The sequence below is a fragment of the Salvia miltiorrhiza genome, chromosome 4 (genome assembly GCF_028751815.1).
Source record: "Salvia miltiorrhiza cultivar Shanhuang (shh) chromosome 4, IMPLAD_Smil_shh, whole genome shotgun sequence".
Taxonomy (NCBI): Eukaryota; Viridiplantae; Streptophyta; class Magnoliopsida; order Lamiales; family Lamiaceae; genus Salvia; species Salvia miltiorrhiza.
In genome coordinates this window covers 23,657,485-23,666,429 of record NC_080390.1, presented here as the reverse complement: position 1 = coordinate 23,666,429, position 8,945 = coordinate 23,657,485, and the positions used below count along the sequence as shown (strand labels likewise).

Genomic DNA, 8,945 nt, shown 5'->3' with positions numbered 1-8,945 from the left:
GTAGTTGTTGGCCTAGAATGACCCTAAATGGTTGTGCTTGACCCGGTTGATTCGATCTTCACATCCCTCCTTGTGGCCTCGCTTGGAAATCTTTAGCAAAATGGCCCTTCTGACCATATTTAAAACATGTATTACTATCATCAAAACATATATCATAATATGACTTGGAAAACTTCGGCCATGGAGGTACCCCAGGCTGGCCCTACTTATCCTTAGCAGGTCCTATGTTTGTTTGATGTCCTTGTCCTTGCCTTTGGGCACTATGTTTCCTACCAAGGCCTCTTGCCATTTCGACTATCATAGTAGTCTTGCCTTCGTCCTTGATCATTTGCTTCCTAAGTTGAGTTTGGGTCGAGCAAATCTCGGGCCTACTACCTCGGCGTCCAGAGCTTGGCTGAACAATTCAGAGTTCATAAACTCAGTATAATTGTCGAGTACCTTAGGCCGGAGTGAAACTTGTCTATCATCTTTTCTTCTATGTCCACCTACTGTGGGGCCTAACGGACATGCTGCAGAAAATATGGTCATACTTGGTCATATCCCATCTTGTTTTGCTTTGGATTAAACACTTCTTTTCCTTTCCTCTTATAACGGCTATTAGAAATATAATTGTCATATACCCCCGTCTGAAAATCTTCTAAGACAAGTCTGACAGCTCTTCTTGAGTCATCGCTTTTCTTTTGGCCTTCAACCAAAATCTGCAAATTCAGTCAATTGGAATGCAACACAGAAAGTCGTTCATGTACGCAAACTCTATATTACGGTCTCAATTTGGATTCTGAATTTCTATCATAATGAGTGGTCGATAATATTCATAGGACAAAGACTAATCTCAACTAATTTAAACACAATGAGAGACAACTTTACAAAGCTATAGTTTGGGTGGTATACTAGGTCAGTAGACTAATACTTCTTAGTCTTATCGATAAAGGGAATCTACTATGACAACTCACGAGTTGCAAGGCTCAAAATCAACACAACATCAAAGCAAGGTGTTGTAGAAATTGTTCAAGAGATTCAAAAGAATGACCAGAGGGTATGAAATGATTAACTACAAGGTCGAACAAAATGACCTCGAGTAAGAACCCGTCTGGCTTTTCAACCGAAAGTTGAAACATATAGGTTTTCAACCCAAAAGACGTCTACTGAGATTTGGATCATGTGGACTGGCCAGGTCCAACATCATCACTTCCCAGTCACACGGGAAACATTGTCCCGAACTTGAGAAGTCGTGGACATACTATACATAACGAAACTTGAGTTCGTAGTGGCAGCTTAAAGCTCAAACTTAAGGTTCTAGTCCTATTGAACTAGACTCTTATTCCCCAAGGTCTACATACAGACAGTCGAACCATATTTTCTTATATAACTTGTAGTCCCAAAGACATGGGCAACAGTCCAAAGGCGTGTATACTGAGCTATAACAATTCTTGTGTCGTCGTCAAAAGCTATACTAAAATCCCGATATGCCCGGGTAGTCTCTGCTGGGTCAAACGCGGAGCTTTCCTAACTATCGGAATATGCCTGGACGTAACCCTCTTTAATAGATAAGGGAAAGTGTGAGTCTTCTTATACGTAAGTAGACGTAAAACTCTTAAATGTACAAGGTTATGAACATACTATGCATAACAAAACATAAGTTTCATTAAGACAACTAAACTTATTTTAAGGTCTTCTATTCTAGTGGACTCGGATCCCATTTCCCATGTATGTCACAAATATATATATAACCTGCAGATAATCAAATCACGCCCTTTTTATAATCTATCGTGTAACATAAGTCGATTCGATGTTCCATCGTGTGTAAACATTCGAACGTAGAGACTTATGCTTAAACCCTTGATGCAATGTTTGCCTTGAATTCATCTTGTATCATCATTCCGTGCTTTTCCTTCAACGCGTACATGTCTTTTCATTCCTCTTTGTAATTCAAAAGAACCATTGTTTTCTTGTGGAAGCTGAAATGCTCTAAGTTCTCTATCATTCTTCTAAATCATCACTTCAAGAATCTAGATTGTAGAGATATCCTACTAATCCAGCAGTCTATGTTCTTTTAGAATCGTGATCATGCAACTTATAGCAATCTATGTTTTCTGGGGAAAGCATGTGTCAATTCTCTATCATTCTTCTTATTATATCATCATAACTGCAATGATATGCCATGAAAGGCAAAACATTCAACATTTCATCATAGCATGCTCTTTACATAAACATCTTCATGAAACAGTTTAGAACAATAACATCTTTAAAACGTTGTAACTGCAGTTACCTTTTTCCTTGATTGAGCACGATGCAATGGAGTGTTGAGCGGTGTCGTATTAACCCACGTATGTCTAGTGAATCAAACTAGACTTGACTTTTTAGAATAAGGTTTCTAGTGCCAGAGCAAACGACCTGGCTCTGATACCACTCTGTCACAGCCCACTATCCCAATGACGGGTTAACCGGGGTTATGACTTGGGGTGAACAATAAGAAACGGAAATTAAAGGGGATTTACTAAGTAACCAACATTAATAACAAACTAGTGGTATATATATATAACCACTTGGGTAATTCACAAACGAGTCTGCCATAACGACTAGACCCCAACTGAAAGTTAATTAAAATGAAGTAGTAATAAGTTCAAGTAGAAATGATAAATAAGTCAGAGTGTTTGCAGCGGAAAAACGTGTGAGTTATGCATATGGAGATGCATACTCAAGGTTTCATTACATAAACATCAAAAGGGAAATCCGCTCAACACCGATCCATTCCATCGCCTGCTCAACCTGCACATTTAGAAATACATGCAGGGCTGAGTATAAAAATACTCAGTGACATAAGCCGAAAATACAACATGCATACATATATAAATTGAACTGCCAACAGTAACACACAGAGGTTTTCTTGAATGACCTGCGCTTACTAAAACATTTCATTCATTTTTCATAAAGGTGGATGCGCATCCCATTTTCAGTCTATATGATCCATATCTGTCCTTTCTGTCACGCGCCGGGAAGGAGGCCTCCTTACCACGGACGCCAAGATCGGTCGCAAGCGACTCGCGGTCTCCATGAGTGTACACGTTAACCCTAGCTAGCGACCTTTGTCTAGCATATGATCCCAATTGGATTTCCTTTAAAGTTGGCGAACCAACACAGATAGGATACATATAAAAAACATAAACATTTTGGCAGTCAATCATTTCATAAACATTTCATTTTCATAACATTTTCATTTTCATAAAGGGCATTAAACATATAAGCATTTCATAAGAACTGAATAAATAGTCAAAACATATCATGCATATATATTCGCATATGAGGCCTACGTCACGCAGGGGATCTCTATATACGTAATAATAAAATAATGCCCACCTCAATTGTTCTTAAAGCTGGCGTGGAGTCGTTTCTTCTTCGGCTTCACTTTCTGTCGCCCGGACCTTCATTGATGAAGAGTCGATAAGTTCGTGAAGAAATTGTCATAAGACAAAGTCTAATTCTACGTGCCTAGGGTATCTTTTAATGTTTTAGGGTTCTAGCATCCATAATTCGTTACATTAAAGACAGTCAAAAATCAATCATACATCGTCTAATCTCATTCAAACACATAGGCAACACAAACACATAAGGCACATAAGAATCACAATCAAACATCATCAAAACATGCTCTGTTTTTACACTGACTCAACTTCAAAATTTAATCTGTTCTGACTCCGACATCTCCTGGACTCGAGACTCATACCGAAAGAAAGATCTTCGAGTCTAGTTTCATATAAAAAAAACAGTAGAGTCGAAAACTCCAAGTGGTTTGAGAGATATGACGTTTTTACCACGATCTACCATGTCCGGCAGTTTTGAACAATCGAAAACTTGGATTTTTGAAAAATGGTAAACGTTGTCAAACTGGGCTCAACTTTGGTGGATATCTAGCTAACACAATAAGGTTAATACCATAAAAATTTGGAAAGCTAGATCACACAGGAAGCTACTGAAATGAATGACTCTTTCCTCTGTTCTCTGAAATTCTCGGTAGTAATGTGCAGTTTAGGTTTTGCATTTTAAAGAAGTATCAAACGAAGTTGGAATGGCTTGAAATTTTACCAGGGTACTCAAGACTCATGTAGGGACTTGCTATACAATTTTCAAAGCTATTAGACATCGACAAACCGTCGATCACAGTAGGTCAGTAGGCCTACGAAATTCATATTTATAAGTCCTTAAAAAAATAATTTATATAAATCAAGAAATAAGAGTTTAATCCCAAAAATATTCATTAAAAGTCCATCATAATTTAAATCAAAGAACGGACCTCATTTAAAATAAATAGTCCCAAACTCGTTACGCACATATACTAAATCTTTCATGAAACATCCTTTAAAATAAACTTTGATACATAGAAAATAATTCAACAACTTGAGCTCTTAAGAGGTTGTTTTGCAACAGACATCAAATCTGCCTCGGATCTCCAAATGAGGCTCCAAAAGACATTCTGGAAACTAGACATTTCAAGGATCATTCTCCAATTTGAATCGAATGAAAAAAAAATTCAAACGAGCAAGATATGCCCTCTCAAAGATGGGTATTTAACAAGCAAAAATCTGAAAATTTCAGATTTCCAGATTACAACCAAGTCAGTGGGCTTTCTTTAAAAATTCATATCTCCCTTTACAAAACTCCACTGGGAACCCCAAGGGTCAATCTGGAAACTAGGGAGAGATTATAACACTCTACAGTTGGATTTACTCCAAGAACATTCATGGTTTAGAAGATATGACTGTCTAAAGTTCAGTGCACAAAAAGAGTTCAAGTTTGGCAGATTTAGAACATAAATCGGAAAAACCACTTTAGGCTTCACCAAAAATTCTAAAACTGAACAAGTAAGTTCCCAACATGTCAGTGAATATTCAGTAGAAAGATAGGCTTGAGAATCAAATATTTAAGTCGGCCTTTTCCACCTCAAAGTCGTAGGTTTGTAAAATCTACTGGATGGTACAAGGAATAAGAACTAGATTTCAAGAATTTATACCGGTTGTTTCCCTTACTCCAAAATGGTGAGACCGATGTCAAAAGAAAGATACGGGAGTCTAGAGTGACATATTCAAGTTTCAAAGGTTTTCACCGATTGAAACTTTACTTATGGCCTCCCAAAGATTGTTTACCAAAAATGTATTCCAGATGGGCAGTGATGTTTACAAATTCATAAATAAATCATAAGAGCTCAAAACCTTCTGAAATTTTACCAAAGTATAGAAAACATATGAAAGATGATACACAATTAATTTGGGAATTTTTGGGAACCGTTTGGATGGCTGGAATCGCCTTGCAAAACACTGCCGAGCAGTGTGCTTATGGCAGATTCGCTGCCTTACCTCATGCACGGTTTTTCACCCAATAAACTCTACCAAAATAATCATCCAAAATCATAAAACATATCCTCACATAATATAGCACACAAATGTGTAAAAATCCATGGCCATAAAGCATTTTCAGTTGAGAAAAAGCAAAGAAAAACTCACCCTCGAAGCACAACCTTCACTCTATAGTTTTCCCACACTCTCCCTTGCTTTGCTACTTCTCTTGGGGCTTCAAAGGCTTCTATGGAGTGTGATAATGGTGGGAGAAAAGTTGTGAGAGTGGGAGAAAGAATATAGTGGTGGGGGAAAAGGAGTAGTGTGGTGGAAAGGTAGGAGTAGTGGTAGGGAAAAAGATTAGTGGTAGGGAAAAGAAAATATTAGTGGTGGTAGGGAAAAAGATTAGTGGTAGGGAAAAGAAAATATTAGTGGAGGATAATGGGGTGTTACATTAAGTAAATATAAAAATGTGGTGTAGTAATAACCCATGTGTAAGAAAAAAAATATATGTAAGACTAATCATCAATTAATAAAATGCTAGAGCATAAAACTCTTGTGATCAAAATTAGAATAAATAGCACTAACATTAGTGCACTCTCTCAATTTATAAATACATCATAGGAAAATAATTTGAGAAAAATATTGATGGAAAATTTTTATAACTCATCATTCCTAAATTTCTCGGTAAAAATAAATAAATACATAATTTTTTTTTTTGATTTGAAAACTCAAAATAAATCTTTGAGCTCCATCATTCTCTTAATGGACTCAAAATATATTTTGAGTGCATCATCCGTTGAAATAAAAATAAAAATAAATTATCACGTTTGTAATCATCAAATTCACATAAGTCCGTATTTTATTAATGGATGCTGAACCCTAATTACCATAAGAAATCCTTAAATCAATAATTAAAAGTCTATAATCCTTAATAAAAAGTCGGGGCATTACAGATATTTCGATCCTTACAAGGAATCCTCTTCTCTTGCGCAAGTTTGGGTAAGGGTTTACTATCTTCCTGTGGAATTTTGGCATCCAGAAGTTATCTCGGGTATTGGACGTTGGTTCGGGCAACCTCTTAAAATTGATGGTAACTCTATGACAGATGATGTTGCTCACTTTGTCAGAATTTTAGTGGAAATTGATCTGGCTCAACCGCTGCCTGAAATGTTCACGGTGGATGGTGGGGACCGATCTTTCGTTGTTGAATTCTCTTATGAATTTTTGCCTACTTTTTGCACTTGTTGTAAAATCACTGGACATGCTGTTGATAAGTGTCGTAGAGGGGTCAAGACTCAACAACCCAACGTGGGTAGCAAGAAAGCGGAATAAAATCAAGAGTGGATTGATGTGGGAAAGTTTGATGATTCGTCGTTAGATCGTAGCAACAGATTCGCCGTGCTGAACGAAAAGGATTCGGAAGAACAGTTGGAGCAGGAGGATGATCATGCTTCTGCGAGTCATAACAGTGGTAAACAGGTGGATGATGCACAAAAAGAGCAGACGGCAGCTGATAAACATGTGGAGTTGCATGAACCAAGCCCTGCTCCTTTGGGAAAGAACACTATGTCGGGTCCTGATCTGTCGGAGCGGGTGAATGATTATACTTCTGCGGGATTGACTATTGATGCGCAAAAGGTGCATACGGCAGCTGATAAACTTATGGAGTTGCAAGAACCAAGCCCTGCTCCTTTGGGAAGGAACATTATGTCGGGTCCTGATCTGTTGGAGGAGCTTTGCAACAGGAGTGTTTCGGATACAGAGAAGAAGAGAGCTTCGCAGCAGGAGGACGGGGAGGTGGTTTCTATTCTGGATCACTCCTCGGATGAAGACACCTGTAAAGATGACTTGGGGGAAAGGGTGGAACATGCTACAGCAATTCCGACAGACAAGGCTAGTAAGAAGGAAGATGCAAAAGATTTGAAAGCTCTCGCTTTGGGGAATCATATGAAGATGGCGAATTTTCAGCAAAGCATATCGGAGGAATCTTCGAGATCGCAAGCGACCAAGCGTGGTAGGGGTAGGCCAAGAAAACAAGAATAGTTGGCACGCAATCATAATTTGGCCTTGATGCAACAAGAAGAAAATATTGAAAACAGACTTCGTAAATCGGTTGAGGCGGGCCATAATCCCACCGAGTACATCATTGATTACAGCAACTCGGCATGCATGCGCACTATGGACAACGTGGTTAATAAGCGTTGGGCTGATGAAGTGGAGTTCGAGGAACGCCACTCCACACAATCTGTTAATCCATGAATCTTCTGGTGTGGAACGTCCGTGGTTTAACGGATTCGAAGAGGGTGCTCAAGGAACATTGCTCCTCTTTCTCTCCCATTATTCTAGGCTTGATTGAGCCTAAGACTAGAATACACAAAGTTCGTCAGAGCTTTTGGAGATCGATCAACATGATCCCCCGGCATCAAAACTGCAGAACTCCCCGTCGTCCTAACATTTGGTTTCTTTCTCACCCGTCGGTGAATGTTACGATCATCTTCTCGTCTGAACAAACTATTGTTGCGGACTGTGTTTGGTCTGACCATAGTTTCCGGATTGCTGTGGTTCACGGCGCCAATGATCTTATTACCCATCGGAAGCTCTGGTGTGAGCTCCTTAATTTTACGGACGGGAACACTATTTTTATTGGAGACTTTAATGCTGTCACAGGAGCTCATGAGCGCATTAGTTTGGTCGCACCCAACAGAACTTCTTGTCGTGAGTTCAGCGATTTTATTGAGTCTTCGGGTTTTGTTGACTCTCCATCGTCTGGTCTACGTTTTACTTGGTCTGGTCAACGGTTCTTTCCCAGACATGTAGAATCACGCTTAGACAGAGCACTGTTTTCTAATGGTTTCGCAGAGATGTGGGATGATATTATTACTTACGCCTTGCCCAGAATTACTTCTGACCATGCGCCCCTGGTTTTACAATGTCGTGCGATATCACCTCCGACTAGGCGTCCTTTTAAGTTCCTTAATATGTGGGTTTCTCATCCGGACTTTCAGAACTTCGTTGCTACATCGTGGAATGGTCAGGTGGATACTCGTTGTCCTATCTACAATGTCATGTTCAAGCTTCGACGTCTCAGAGGTGATCTTCGACAGTGGAACAAAAATGTTTTCAGCAATGTTGATACTCAGATTAAGGTGAAGCATGATGTTTTGCTTGAGATTCAGCAGAGGATTTCGAATTCTGGCTATTCTGATCTGATCTTTGACGAAGAGATTAATGCTCAAGCTCAACTGAATACTCTCTTGGACAGAAAGAATAGTCTTTTGTAGCAAAAGAGCAGAGCGAATTGGCTTACTGATGGGGACCGTAATTCTGCTTTCTTTCACCACATGATAAAGTTTCGAAAGCCAAAACAGTACATTCAACATCTCAGAATCGGGGATCGGATTTCTTACAACAGGGATGAAATCCAAAGTCATAACATTGATTTTTTTTTTCCAATCTCTTTAAGGAAGAGCGGCCACGCGTGATAGATAGGACTATGCTGAAAGCTATCATTGATTGTTCGGTCACTGAAGAACAAAATATTTGCCTTACGCGTATTCCGGAAGAGGAGGAGATTGCGGCTTCGATTTTTGGGATGGCTGCTGATAGTGCCCC

At 39.1% G+C, this 8,945-nt stretch overlaps 1 long non-coding RNA gene across 3 annotated transcripts in view; it reads right to left on the bottom strand.

The window, feature by feature from the left end:
- LOC131019476 (uncharacterized) overlaps positions 1–5,664 on the bottom strand; it is a 15,542-nt gene extending 9,878 nt beyond the window's left edge. The window contains exons 1-3 of one of the 3 annotated variants that reach the window (XR_009100273.1): positions 5,499–5,664; positions 3,358–3,422; positions 2,471–2,769 (exon numbers count right to left, since the gene is read on the bottom strand). This is a non-coding gene — a long non-coding RNA (uncharacterized LOC131019476). Of the gene's footprint in view, positions 1–2,470; positions 2,770–3,357; positions 3,423–5,280; positions 5,339–5,498 lie in introns of those variants that run through there. The other 2 variants (XR_009100275.1, XR_009100274.1) reach the window with 2 other exon arrangements.
- Positions 5,665–8,945: the final 3,281 nt, after the last annotated feature.